Here is a 15482-nt window from a genome sequence, read left to right on the forward strand (position 1 = left end):
GAATACTTACTGCTAATAGGAATAGGTGGGTGTCTTAAGTTAAACCCCAGGTATCTGGCGATTTTGTGCCTTTTGATTTATTACCAAACATTATGGAGGAGATACATGAAATGGACACTTTGTTTTTAAAGGAGATTGATGAGGATAGTTTTGATTGTTGGGCCTGGAGGATGTGTTCAGTCATGACTCCCCTAAAACGAAGTTGGGAGACCTCTTGCAGGATTATGAAAATTTAAAGTTGAAGGAGCAAAAATTGAAATGGGACAAATGGATCCTTAATAAATATTTGGAACTTAAGATGATACCAAGGGGACTTAGACTGAATATGTTTCCTACATATGATATTAAGGACAAGGACTTTGTCAATTGTTGGAATCAAGCTCTGACTGACTGCTTGCTTACCCTTATATCTCTCCTTATTGAATATAAGGATATATTACTTATGGAGGTTAAAACTAAAATAGCAAACATACAGTCAGATATGGATAAGTTTAACAATTGTGATGTATATGTTAAATTTTAAGCCATTTTTTAGAAAACAATTGAGGAGTCCAAAAAACTTGTAATTCAGACAAAACACACTAAGGTTCTTCAAGACCAGAAAGACTATATGAAGGATATAGTTTATGTGTGGCGAAGACACCAAAGGAACCAATCCTGGTATAGTGTAGATCGACAGGAAGCATCTTTAGTTGGGAACAACACTAAAAATACTAAGAATAAAAATAAGAATTGGAGACATTATAGGGGTAATAGACAGAAAGTACAAAATTCTACACACGAGCCCCCCCAAAAAGTCATGTTTTTGGACTCTGAGGTGGACGCCTCAGATGAGGATAGATTTGCCTCAAGCTTTGAAGGGGCTTTGGGTGAGGAATCACTGTCAGGGGTGGATGATCAGCCATTACAGCTCAACCAACATGTCCCTTTAGGGAGCAAAAATAAAAGCATACTTAAAGGTGCACCCAATCAGGGGGCTAGACCTAAGTCCCGCCATGAAACTATAGTCCAACAGATTGCTTTATCAGTTTCCATTTGTGCAGGTTTTTCACAAGGCCCCAAAGCATTTTCAGGGGGGGGATCTCAAGGTGCAGTAACCCAAAATACCGAGGTGAGGGACCAGGAACAGGCCACGTACCCTTTGAGGGTGAAAAACAAAAAACAAAAGAAGTATCAATGAATTTGGTTATCAACCTATGTAAATATCCATTATTAGCAGCAGAAATCAAGGTTCTTAATTATGGATTGGGCTTTGTTCCATCGAGAAACTTTTGACTTTGATTTATTTCAGACTATTCTTGATGTGAACAAACTCATACGAGATCTCACGCTCCGTAAGTATTTCTCTGAGTCTAGGATTCCTGCTTCTGGTCATGTGGATAACAGGTCTGAAACCATAAGCTTTACTAATGAGTTAGATTGTACTGACTCCTGTACATTGGTGTCCCTTGAAGGATTGTATAAAGAGGGATATGATCAGAGTGATACAGATATGAAAGTTACCATACCTACTTTAAAAACGTTATCTTTTTACCCCCTCCATGCTAGGGGGAAATTACTTGAGGTATTTCACTAAAGAGTTGTTGAAGATCTGACGGATTTGTCCATGACCACACAGGCAGGCCCCCACAATCTGACTGTTAAGAAAAAAATAGCACTAGCTGGGTTGCAAAATAATAAGGAGATTGTGATTAGACAGTCAGATAAGGGGGGGAAGCGTGGTAGTCAAGAAGCAGCTATGTGGCTGAGGCGTTACACCAAATACAAGATGTTGATGCTTATGTGTTACTCCCAGGGGACCCCACTAAAAGATTCAAGCGAAAACTTGAACACTTGGTTGATGAGGCAGTGGAGGATGGGCTGATGGATATTGATACAGCTAAACAATGCTGGTAAAGGATCCGGTGATCCACATCTTCCACCACCTCCTTAAAGTCCATAAGAGTACAGTTAACGTAAAGGGCAGACCTAGCGTGGCTGGGATTGGTTCATTGATGGAGCCCCTATCAAAATGGGTTGATCATTTTCTGCAACTCCTGGTTTCCAGACTTCCCAGCTACGTCAGGGATACCACACAAGCAATTTGCAAAATGGAAAATGTTTTTTGGAGGGAGGAGTACAGTTGGCTGACAGTTTAAGTCGTGTCACTGGGCTCTTCCATCCCTCATGGCTATGTTCCAGGGGCGTTTCTATCTCCAGAGATATGGGACCGCTATGGGGGCAAAATTTGCCCCCTCCTACGCAAACCTCTTCATGGGATGTTGGGAGAGGTTCCACATCTATGGAGATGGAGGTGCCCCATTATCTACCCACATAGTCAAGTATATTCGGTACATAGACGATTTGCTCATGGTATGGTCTACCGACCTAACTGGAGCTGAACAGTTTGTAAGTAGTCTAAATACTAATGACTTTGGTATAAAGTTTACCTATTAGTGGAACAAAGATGTAATCTCTTTTTTGGATATTTCATTTTAGGGTCAGTCAACAGATGGTAAAGTTGTGTCTGCTCTCTTCCGGAAATCAATTGCTGGCAATAACCTTCTACATGCTAATAGCAGTCATCCTAGACATGTAATTAAAGGTATCGCTAAAGGGCAATTCATGAGGATGCGCCTAAATTGCACCTTGGACAGCACATTCCTGAAGAGAGCAGACACCTTGCTAATAGACTAAGGTACAGGGGATAGAGCACTACAAGAGGTTACTAATATGGAGAGGAGATCCCTGTTAAGGAATGCCCATGTTAAAAAGAGATCAGAGAAGTCCTTGCAAAAAGCACAAAGCCTAAATTTATCACATCATTCTCGAACCAATACCATCAGATTTGTCAAATTATCAATAAGAATTTACCCATACTAATGGGGGATAAGAAACTGAGAGGAACTGTAGAAAGAGGATGTATGTGTGTTGCCGAGGAATGTCACACTAGGTAACATGTTATCTCCCAGTATGTTGAAAGAAGTTGATTCAAGAAGTTCATGGTTGCAACACAACAGAACTTTTAAATGTGGGAGAAAAACATGTACTTCTTGTGATTTTGTTAGGGTTGGTAAGACATTTCCCTCTTTCCATTCAGGGGAAACATTTGACACAAGAGGCTGTGTCAACAGCAAATCTACCTTTGTAATCTACCTCGTTGAGTGTACCCAATGCTCCAAAAGCTATGTGGGTAGAACCACTAGAGAAGTGGGTACACGTATAAGGGAACACTTATCATATATATCAGGGAGAAACCCTGTTCGACTCTATCTAGGCAGTTTTTGGAAATACATGGCCAGGATGTCAGTAGTTTTAAGTGGAGAGCCATTGAACAAATTAAAAGACCCCCTAGAGGAGGTAATAAATTATCATTGCTATGCAGACAGGAGATCTACTGGATATTCAGACTCAATTATCTAACTCCGATTGCTTTTAACTCGGAATACGACATCATTAACTATTGGCAACATTGAGTCTGGGCTGCAGTGAATCTCCTGTTCATCTGCATTAGGCCTTTCTATTAATAATATTTATAATACTACTAATAATAATATTATTGTTAACACCTGATTCTATATATGATCAGCCCACCCCCCTTCTTTGATGTAGTGTTATCTTATACAATTTATAATACATTCATTTAAGCGTCATGCTTGTACTTTCAAAATTCTAGATATAGTAATAGAGATGTTTAGTAATTTAGGTTTAGATATGCTGGGCTAAATATTATATGTTGATGCTTCTATTAGTTTATGCTGAGAATTTTTATACCTTTTAAGTAACCATGTTTATCTAAATTATTAGGGTTACTTATCTAGAAGACATCTACTTACATTCTAGCCCTTCCCTTTATGTGAGTGAGTTTGAAATTAATTACCATTAAGTACATATCTATTTTCATTTGCATTTGTTGTTGATTAACCTATATGTCATGATATATAAGTGCTTCTGGTGATTTTATGTAACCAATGTGTATGTTATTCTTAGTATGAACTACATCTGCATAGGTTCTGTATATCTGTATAGTTTTACCTCAGTCGTTTTTGAGTGTATACATATTTGTTACCCATTTAGTTTAACCCAAAATTGCACCTTCTGCTTTAATGAGCCCTCAATTTCTGTATCTGTATATACTCCTTTAAGGGCTTCTCACATTTCTAGGTTGTTTGTGTTTTATCCAATCAAATTGTTTTATTTGGTATAAATGGTGCTCACAGTGGTCACCAATTGTGTCTATGATTACGGTCTATTTGACCGAAACCGGTCAGACCAGCTCCTGGATTTAGAAATGCTTTTCTGTGTCCGTTTTTATACTCCACATTTTTAAATGTTGCAATAAAGTTTATATATTTTAAGGCTATAGGACGAACTCTTTTTTTCTATTACACATATATACACTTTTTAATAACAAAATATCATATTATTATTAATTAAAAAATCAAAAGGGATATGGTATATGGCAAAGTGTTTGACTGGGAATGTCCAATATGTGTGTGTATATATATATATGTCTATATATTTGTATTAATGTGTTTATATATGTAAATATATATGTGCACACATACATACATATTTACACATATAAACACATAAATGCACATATAAAGACATGTATACACATATACAGTATATACACTTCAGTCAAATACCTTTAACATGAAATATCATTTGTATTCTTTTTTAAATGTGTTTTTAATAGAAGTACTCAAAATGTTCTTCACATAGAAAAAAGTGTCCTTTTTTAAATATATATTTTAACAAATATATCTGTATATATTATATATATCTATATATCTATATATAATCATACAGATATGTACATATAGCTATACGTATAGATATATATATTTTAAAATAAAAAGAACATTTTCTTCTATGTGAAGAACATTGGAATGTAAAGTATTCCTAACTCACTTCGTGATATAGCGCAGTTGGTGTAACACGGTGTCGAATACGTTTTGTTTTTTTACAGCACACTCCATAAAAGTCTAGGGGAGAAGCGCGGTCACAGTATCTGAAGTCCTGAGGTTAGCGGGCCTCTGTCTTTCACTCGGATGTTAACATTCTAAACATTTCCTTTCATGATTCTGATAGGACATGCAATTTTAAACAACTTTCTAATTTGCTTATATTATCAAATTATCTTTGTTCTCTTGTTTTTTTTGTTGAAAAGCAGGGGCATAGGCTCATGAGCGTGCACGTGTCTGCTGTACTATATGGCAGCAGTTTTGCTACAATGTTATACATTTGCAGGAGCACTAGATGGCAGCACTATTTCCTGTCATGTAGTGCTGCAGACACCTATCTAAATATATTTTCAACAAAGAATACCATGAGAACAAAGCAAATTTGATAATATAAGTAAATTAAAAGCTTTTTGAAAATTGTATTCTATGTCTAAATCACAAAAGAAAATGTTTTCATATCCCTTTAATGTCCCTTTAAGAGACAAAACTTTTGAAAAACCTCTGACAAACGCTGCAAGAGTGGACCAAAACTGCAAAGTGGTTAAACCAAATAACAGAGAAGAAATGACCTCTGAATGCTCTGAAAATATTATAATAATAATAATAAAAAAATATATTTTATTAACGCTTGTTAAAAAGATAGCAAATGGAGGAATCCCAAATCATCTGAAGTTTTGCGATACACAAAATGCTACGTAAGTATGCTCTGCAAATCGTGTGCACAGTAAAAGCAATGGGATACATTTTACTAGAAGCATTTTTCTATCATAAAGTGTATTGCAAAACTGCTTCTTATCAAACTGGAAATGTCCCTTTAAAATCTCATATTGTAAGCAGAGCAAAATACTAATGTGGTTTATTATTGTTATTATTATTATTATCATCATCATCATCATCATTAATATTATTATTAAGATTATTATTATTATCATTATTATTATTGTTATTATCACCACCATAATTATTATTATATTATTATTATAACTATTATTATTATTAGGATTATTATAATTATTATTAATATTATTATGATTATTTTCATTATTATTATTTCCATTATTATTATAATTATTATTATTATGATGATGATCATTATTATTGTTATTATTATTAATAATAATCTGATTATTTTGATTATATTGGTGACACATATCATTGTTACATGATGGCACAAATCTAAATTTACAGCTAAACTGAAGCCAGACTTATACTAACCATTCATTAAAAAATTCCCACAGCTGGAAATGGGGGTTGGGATCGGGATGTGAGAAATCCTCCAAATAAATGAAAAGCTGTAGCATTGCACAAAAATGTAGCCCTTTGCATTGATTTTATATTAAATAACAGGCCTTAAACAAAGTCCTCTCTTACTCAGTATTGTGTGAGAAAGCAAATCTTACTACAGAACATTATAGGGAAATACAAATATATCACTACACACTACACAAATTCACACTCTGCAATATAAAGGTTACAGAGTATAACAAGTTTTACAATATAACAAGCTACTACATTAAACATGGAGAAACTTTAGGTTAATGTGATTTTTTTTTAAACTGTAAATAATTTGCAATTTGATGTTGCAGAATGCTAATTTGCAGCATGCACTTTTGCTGAGCAGTAATGCCTGGGATTGTCAGTATTAGAAAACATAAGTAGGGGAGGGTAGGAGGGAGGTGAAGAAAAAGCATAAAAGAGAAAGGCATGCTGTTTCATGGAATCTTTCCAGAATTGTGACCGACTGTGTGTGTGTATGGGTGGGTGTGTGAGTGGGTGGGTGTGTGTGTGAGTTTGCTGCTGTTGGGGTGGGAGCAAACAAGAGTGAGACGGGGAAAAAAAGCCCTTAACTAGCAGCAATAGGACCAAGTCTCTATGGCAATTGCCCTGGTCACAGCCTGTGTTCCCTGAACTCCTTTTCTTTAACTGGAACAGGCTTGGAAGGTCAGATCTAGCAGATGTTGGAGGCACTGCAAGTCTGAAGAACCAGAGACTGCTAAGTTTATAGGGCAAACGTTTGTCTGGTGGGAAATACAAAGCTGAGAATGGCGTGGAAACTAAAGATCTGCGGGTTACAGGTAATGAATTAGAGAGATTTTGCTTTTCTTTGTTGGGTCCTGTGTTACAGCACTCCAGTAGTGAAGGGGTTAACTGCATTGTTACATGATGTAATGACTTGTACAGTTGGATTATGTTAGATACCGAGAGAGCCTTGTCCTTGTATACTAACAGTGTACAGTATATACAGTATACTAACAATGTAGAGAATACAGTATACTAACAGTGTACAGTATACTATACTAACAGTTTATTCCTCTTGTTTAGTTAAAAAGGCATTTGCTTTAAAAACATCTTAAGGGTGGCTTATTTTGTAGAATATAAAGTATTGTTATGGTCTGTTGTGTTTACTTTTATTCTTTATTCATGTTGGGATACATATTCAGATGATATGGTTTTATATTTCAAACTGCCTCTGGTGAGTTTGATACAGATTTGCTATACACCCAGCACAAGGAATGTTAATTCTACAGACAAAGTTGTACTAATTCGTAGTGAGTTTAAAATGTATGTGATCATTGTCCCCTATGTTTTAGCAATAAAAAATATTGATATAAACAATGTAACAATAATATGTACATAAGCAAACCTTGCTCATAGGAACCGGTTCATATGACTTTTATACCAATTCATGTTATAACAGGACGCTGGGGTAAAGGTTTGCGCAATTCTTTGGATGCAGTTTGCATCTCATAATAAACTAATAGGGCCCTATTTTTTTTGGGGGGGGGGTACAAGGGATTTCCTTTTCTTGACACATGATCTTTTTGACAGTTGAGTTCCTGTTTTATTTCCTTCTGGAAAAAAAAGTCTGCTATATATTTAGAGTTTGTTTGATTTATATTATCAAATTATATTGGATATGTTTTTTTATTTCGAGATATCTTGTTCATACGTGTGATGTTTTCTGCTAGTTGTACAGAAGGGGTTAATATATATATGAATCACACTATTTTAATAAATACATAAATAATATGGTCTGCAAATAGCCATAAAAATCTTCATGGTTTATGTTCATGTGAAAGTTGCATCTGCTAATAATCCTTTAACTCAAGGAATGTTGCCCTGGGCAGGAAATCTAAACAAACAAACTTTTAGACAGACAGGGGCAGTTGCACAATAGTTATGGCTACTTCTGTACATATAAAATCACCATTTCTTATACATTTGATAAACTTGTGTGTCAGTCTATTCTCTGGGTGGGAACAGAGGGACAGGCTGCAAATTGTGTTTTTTTTCCTGTGCTTTGCAAACAGAGTGTCTTTTGTACTCATCAGACAATGAGAAGAGGCTGTGATTGGCTGATATTTCTCTACCTTCATGTTTCCGCTCCCTCTGAGAATACAGGCAGGAAGGACAGCAAAGAATGAGCAGAGCTGGGAATTCTAGTGTCTGACAATTAAAGGGACAGACAATGATCAGTACAACTGAAGCAAATGTCAACCTCATCCTCCATCAGAGCCACAAAAGTGTTAGCCAATCAAAATGTATAGCACCATATTTTACTTATAATTTCTCAACAAAATGTGTTGTGGTGGCTAAACAGAGTTGTCATTTTAGAAGTTTCTTTTAGCATTTCTTATTCTATTTAAGGCAGACTAGTTAGAGAGTGACTGGGAGTTTTAGCCTAAACATACAATACAACAATAAACTGCAAGAAAATATTACTTAGTAGATTTTGTTTTCATTATTTATTTAGAAAATATATGTTAGTTTCTCCACACCATTGTCAGTGTGCATTCCACAGCTTTGTATACTTCCTGATTAGAACGGGATCAGATGACTTCTTAGAAATCACCACAGGGACCAACATAAGCACTTTACTTTTTGATAGGTGACTTTAAAAGGTAGGCAGGTATTGTACTTTCAACAAAATATATGGGTGTGGCATTAAATTAGAATGGCTAATCACAAAAAGACAATGCAATAAAGGACCAGTCAACACATTAGATTTGCATAATCAACAGATGTAAGATAACAAGACAATGCAATAACACTCTCAACGTCAAATAAGCAGTAGATTTTTTTCTGATACATTTCAAACTTGGCTTACATTTCCTGCCCCATGTATCATGTGACAACCATCAGCCAATCACAATATATATATATATATATATATATATGTATACACTGTGAATGCTTGCACATGCTCAGTAGGAGCATCAGGATGTGTGCGTATAAAAATAATTTGTACAATTTGATAATGGAATTTTATTGGATAATTTGTACAAAATTTTTGACTTTGTGGTCCTTTAATTCGGTTTAATGAGATTTTGCTGCATGTTGTGAGACTCAGTATATGTGAGATGCATGAGGCACATTTATTATTAAAGGGACATAAAACACTACATAAAGACTAAACATAATGATGCCTTCAGTGCAAATATTAGTCTGAGAATAATATATAGATTTATATTTTTATATTAGTTTAAATATTGAAGAAAAGGAGTTCCCTTAAAGTAATGGACATTGTTATATTGTAGCCTAGTTTAAAATACTGTTATTTTCTCTTATTTCCTCTAAGGAGGCCAGTAAGGGACAGTGACAAATAAGCTACTAGAGTCTTAGGGTCTGACCACTAAACACAGCAGAATATCATAATCAATAAATGTATAATAAAAAGAAAATGCAATAGCATTTAGTTTGAATTTCAAATGGTAGTAGATTTTTTTTGATTAATGTCAAAGTTAGTTACATTTTCCTTCTAAATGCCTCATGTGACAGCCATCAGCCAATCACAACATGCACATACGTATACCCTGTGAATCTTGCACATGCTCATTTGGAGTTTATACTTCAGAAAGTGAACAAGTAAAAAGATTGTGCATATTAAGATAATGGAAGTGAAATGGAAAGTTGTTTAAAATTGCTGCTCTGCCAGAATCATGAAAGTTTAATTTTGAATTGACTGGGAATACTTTTGGATAGGTAAATTCCATTAAACATGCGTGTGGGTGATTCCCGCCTGCCATATGAGTCACAGATCAGTTTGGTGAGACTATGGGGTCGATTTTTTAAGCTGTGGTGGACAGGGACGTACATATGCGCCCCTGTCCGCTGCAGCTCGCCTCTGGAGGGCTGAATTCCGCTGCTGGAATTCAGCATTGCACAAGAACACAATTTCTCTTGTTAAGTGTATCCAGTCCACGGATCATCCATTACTTATGGGATATTCTCCTTCCCAACAGGAAGTTGCAAGAGTTCACCCACAGCAGAGCTGCTATATAGCTCCTCCCCTAACTGCCATATCCAGTCATTCTCTTGCAACCCTCAACATAGATGGAGGTCGTGAGAGGACTGTGGTGTTTTATACTTAGTTTATTTCTTCAATCAAAAGTTTGTTATTTTTAAATGGCACCGGAGTGTGCTGTTTATCTCAGGCAGTATTTGGAAGAAGAATCTGCCTGCGTTTTTCTATGATCTTAGCAGAAGTAACTAAGATCCATTTGCTGTTCTCACACATTCTGAGGAGTGAGGTACTTCAGAGGGGGAATGGCGTGCAGGTTTTCCTGCAAATAAGGTATGTGCAGTAAAATATTTTTCTAAGGAATGGAATTGACTAAGAAAATACTGCTGATACCGAAGTAATGTAAGTAAAGCCTTAAATGCAGTGATAGCGACTAGTATCAGGCTTATTAATAGAGATACATACTCTTATAAAAATGTGTTTTAAAACGTTTGCTGGCATGTTTAATCGTTTTTTGACATATGTTTGGTGATAAAACTTATTGGGGCCTAATTTTTCCACATGGCTGGCTTAAATTCTGCATAGAAACAGTTAACTGAGGCTTCCCACTGTTGTAATATGAGTGGGAGGGGCCTACTTTAGCGCTTTTTTGCGCAGTTAAAATTACAAAATGAATCATCCAGATTCCCTCAGCAGTCCCATGAATACTACAGGACATCTCTAAAGGGCTAAAAAGACTTCCAAAATCGTTTATAGGGAAGGTAATCCACAGCTCAGCTGTGGCAGTTTTGTTGTGTCTGTTAAAAAACGTCTATGTCGTTTTTTTGATCTGTTTTTTTGCATTAAGGGGTTAATCATCCATTTGCAAGTGGGTGCAATGCTCTGTTAACTTATTACATATACTGTAAAAATTTCGTTTGATTTACTGCCTTTTTTCACTGTTTTTCAAATTTTGACAAAATTTGTTTCTCTTAAAAGCACAGTAACGTTTTTTATATTTGCTTGTTAACTTGATTTAAAGTGTTTTCCAAGCTTACTAGTCTCATTATTAGTCTGTTCTAACATGTCTGACATAGAGGAAGCTCTGTGTTCATTATGTTTAAAAGCCATGGTGGAACCCCATCTTAGAATGTGTACCAGATGTACTGATTTCATGTTAAACAATAAAGATCATTTTTTGTCTTTAAAAACATTATCACCAGAGGATTCTGTCGAGGGGGAAGTTATGCCGACTAACTCTCCCCACGTGTCAGACCCTTTGACTCCCGCTTTAGGGACTCACGCTCAAATGGCGCCAAGTACATCAAGGGCGCCCATAGCGTTTATTTTACCAGAGGATTCTGTCAAGGGGGAAGTTATGCCGACTGACTCTCCCCACGTGTCAGACTCTTCGACTCCCGCTCCAGGGACTCACGCTCAAATGGCGCCTAGTACATCAAGGGCGCTTATAGTGTTTATTTTACAAGACATGGCGAAAGTTATGAATAATACTCTGGAAGCGGTATTAGTCAGACTACCTGAAATTAAAGGAAAGCGAGATAGCTCTGGGGATAGATACAGAGCATACAGATGCTTCAAGAACCATGTCTGTTACTGCCTCACAATATGCAGAAGCTGAGGGGAGCTTCAGTCTGTGGGTGATATTTTTGACTCAGGGGAGATGATTTAACCTGATTCCGATATTTCTACATTAAAATTTATGCTTAAGATCCTCCACTTGTTACTCAGGGAGGTTTTAGCAGCTCTGAATGACTGGGTTACAATCACAGTGCTAGAAATTGTGTAGACTGAATAGATACTATGCAGTGCCGGTGTGTACTGATGTTTTTTCCAATACCTAAAGAGGTTTACGGAAATTATTAATAAGGAATGGGATAGACCAGGTGTGCCGTTCTCTTCCCCTCCTATTTTTAGAAAAATGTTTCTAACAGATGCCACCAGACGGTCCCTAAGATGGAGAGAAGAGTTTCTACTCTAGCTAAGCGTACCACTATCCCTGTCGAGGACAGTTGTGCTTTTTTAGATCCAATGGATAAAGAATTAGAGGGTTACCTTAGGAAAATGTTTATTCAACAAGGTTTTATCCTGCAGCCCTTGCATGCATTGCTCCTGTCACTACTGCTGCGGCGTTCTGGTTGGAGTCTCTGGATGAGGCTTTACAGGTAGCGACTCCATTGGATGAATATACTTGTCAAGCTAAGAGCACTTAAGCTAGCCAATTCCTTTGTTTCTGATGCCTTTGTTCATTTGACTAAACTAACGGCTAAGAATTCAGTTTTTACTATACTGGCGCGCGGAGCGCTATGGCTTATCTCATGGTCAGCTGTTGTGACTTTAATAAATAAGCTACTTAACTTTCCTTCAGGGGACAGACCCTATTAGGGCCTGGTTTGAAGGAGATCATTACTAATATCACTGGAGGAAAAGGGCTTGCCCTTCCTCAGGACAGGTCCAAATCAAAGGCCAAAACAGTCTAATTTTCGTGCCTTTTGAAACTTCAAGGCAGGTGTGGCATCAACTTCCTCTTAGGCAAATCAAGAGGGTACTTTTGCTCAGTCCATGACGGTCTGGAGACAACCGGACCTGGAACAAGGATAAGCAGGCCAAGGAGCCTGCTGCTGCTGCATCTTAGACAGCATGAAGGAAAGGTCCCCTATCCGGTAACGGATCCTGTAGGGGGCAGATTTTCTTTTTTCGCCCAGGCGTGGGCAAGAGATGCCCAGGATCCTGGGCATTGGAAATTATATCCCAGAGATATCTTCTGGATTTCAAAGCTTCCCCTTCGAAATAGGGGAGATTTTACCTTTCACAATTATCTGCACACCAGATAAAGAAAGAGGCATTCTTATATTGTGTACGAGACCCATCCAGTTCCAAGACAGGAACAGGGTCAGAGTTTTTCTCAAATCTGTTCGTGGTTCCCAAGGAGAGGGAACCTTCAGACCTATTTTGGATTTAAAGATCTTAAATAAATTCCTTAGAATTCCATCATTTAAGATGGTAACTATTCGTACCATCTTAACTAGGATCCAGGAGAGTCAATAGAGGACTACAATGGATTTGAAGGATACTTATTCTCACATAACGATGCATAAGGATCACCATCGTTTTTTTCAGGTTTGCCTTGCTAGACAGGCATTACCAGCTTGTTGCTCTTTCCTTTGGGTTAACTACAGCCCCAAGAATCTTTAGAAGTGGCCCCTTATTTAGGCATTGACCTTCAAATTGCCAAGTCTCATACGGATGTAGTACTGGCATTTCTGAGATCGCAGGGGTGGAAAGTGAACAAGAAAGGAGTTCTCTATCCCCAATCTCAAGGGTTTCCTTCCTAGGGACTCTGATAGATTCTGCAGAAATGAAAATTTACCTGACGGAGTCCAGGTTGTCAAAGCTTCTAAATTACTGCCGTGTTCTTCATTCCATCCGCGCCCTTCGGTGGCTCGGTACATGAATGTAATTGGCCTAATGGTAGCGGCAAGGGACATAGTACCGTTTGCACGCCTACATTTCAGACCGCTGCAACTATGCATGCTCAGTCAATGGAACGGGGATTATACAGATTCGTCCCCTTCTTAAATCTGGACCAAGAGGCCAGAGATTCTCTTCTCTGGTGGCTATCTCGGGTCCCTCTGTCCAAGGGTATGACCTTCCGCAGGTCAGATGGACAGTTGTTACAACAGATGCCAACCTTTTAGGTTGGGATACAGTCTGGGACTCCCTGAAGATTCAAGGATAGTAGACTCAGGAGGAAACCTTCCTTCTAATAAATATTCTGGAATTGGGAGCGATATTCCATACTCTTCAGGCTTGGCCTCAGTTAGCAACTCTGAGGTACATCAGATTCAGTCGGACAATATCACGACTGTGGCTTACATCAACCATCAAGGGGGAACAGAAGTTTCCTAGCGATGTTAGAAATCTTTAAATAATTCACTGGACAGAGACTCTCTCTTGTCTATCAACTCTCCATATCCCAGGTGTTGAGAACTGGGAGGTGGATTTTCTAAGTCGTCAAACTTTTCTCCCGGGGAAGTGGGGAATTCCCTCCGGAGGTCTTTACACAAGATCAAGCAGGAGACTGCTTTGGTGTTTTTAACAGCGCCTGTGTGGCCATGCAGGACCTGGTATGCAGATCTGGTGGACATGTCATTCTTTCCATCATGATCTCTGCTTCTGAGACAGGACCCTCCATCTCAGGGTCCTTTCAACCATCTATATTAAACTTCTCTGAGATGGACTGCCTGGAGACTGAATGCTTGATGTTATCGAAACATGGCTTCTCCAAGTCAGTCATTGATACCTTAGTACAGGCATGAAAGCCTGTCACTAGCAAAATTTAACATAGATATAGCATAAATATCTTATTGATATGAATCCAAGGGTTACTCATGGAGTAAAGTCCGGATTCCCAGGATACTATCTTTTCTCCAAGATGATTTTGAGAAAAGGGGTTGTCAGCTAGTTCCTTAAAATGACAGATTCCTACTCTGTCTATTCTTTTGCACAAGCGTCTGGCAGATTCTCCAGACGTTCAGGCATTTTGTCAGGCTTTGGTTAGAACCAAGCCTGTGTCTAAACCTATGGCTCCGCCATGGAGCTTAAACCTGATTATTGAGGTTTTTCAAGGAGTTCCATGTGAACCTTTTCATTCTATAGATATCAAACTTTTTATCCTGGGATGTTCCTTTTTGGTAGATATTTCCTCGGCTTGTAGAGTCTCCGAGTTATCTGCTTCACAATGTGATTCTCCTTATCTGGTCCTCCGTACGGATAAGGTAGTCCTGTGTATCAAGACTGGGTTTTTTACCTAAGGTGGTATCCAACAAGATTATCACTCAAGAGAGTGTTGTTCCATTCTTGTATTCTAATCCTTCTTCAAAGATGGAACGTCGTTTACACAATTTGGTCGTGGTTCGTGCTTTAAAGTTTTTCTTATAAGCTACTTCAGATTTTCATCAAACATTTACTTGGTTTGTTGTCTACTCTGGACAAAGAAGAGGTCAAAAGACTTCAGCAACCTCTTTCTTTCTTTTTGGTTAAAAGCCTAATTCGTTTAACTTATGAGACTGCTGGACAGCAGCCTCCTGAAGGGATTACAGCTCATTCTACTAGAGCTGTGGCTTTCACTTGGGCCTTTTTATAAATGAGGCTTCTGTTGAACAGATTTACAAGACGGCGTCTTGGTCTGTACTTCATATTTTGCTTCTTTGGAGGCTATTTTTGGGAGAAAGGATTTTTTTCAGGCAGTGGTCTCTTCCGTTTAAGTTCCTGCCTTGTCCCTCCCTTCATCC

At 37.7% G+C, this 15482-nt stretch overlaps 1 protein-coding gene across 3 annotated transcripts in view; it reads left to right on the forward strand.

The window, feature by feature from the left end:
* Nucleotides 1-15482, forward strand: part of DENND2B (DENN domain containing 2B) — an 804449-nt gene that overhangs the window by 211512 nt on the left and 577455 nt on the right. For 2 of the 3 annotated variants that reach the window (XM_053720607.1, XM_053720609.1), the window contains exon 1: nucleotides 6728-7024. The exons of the other annotated variant lie outside the window; for it this stretch is intronic. The gene's annotated coding sequence lies outside the window, so the exon portion shown is untranslated. Of the gene's footprint in view, nucleotides 1-6727; nucleotides 7025-15482 lie in introns of those variants that run through there. 3 annotated transcript variants of the gene reach the window in all.

This window comes from Bombina bombina, chromosome 7, assembly GCF_027579735.1.
Source record: "Bombina bombina isolate aBomBom1 chromosome 7, aBomBom1.pri, whole genome shotgun sequence".
Taxonomy (NCBI): domain Eukaryota; kingdom Metazoa; phylum Chordata; class Amphibia; order Anura; family Bombinatoridae; genus Bombina; species Bombina bombina.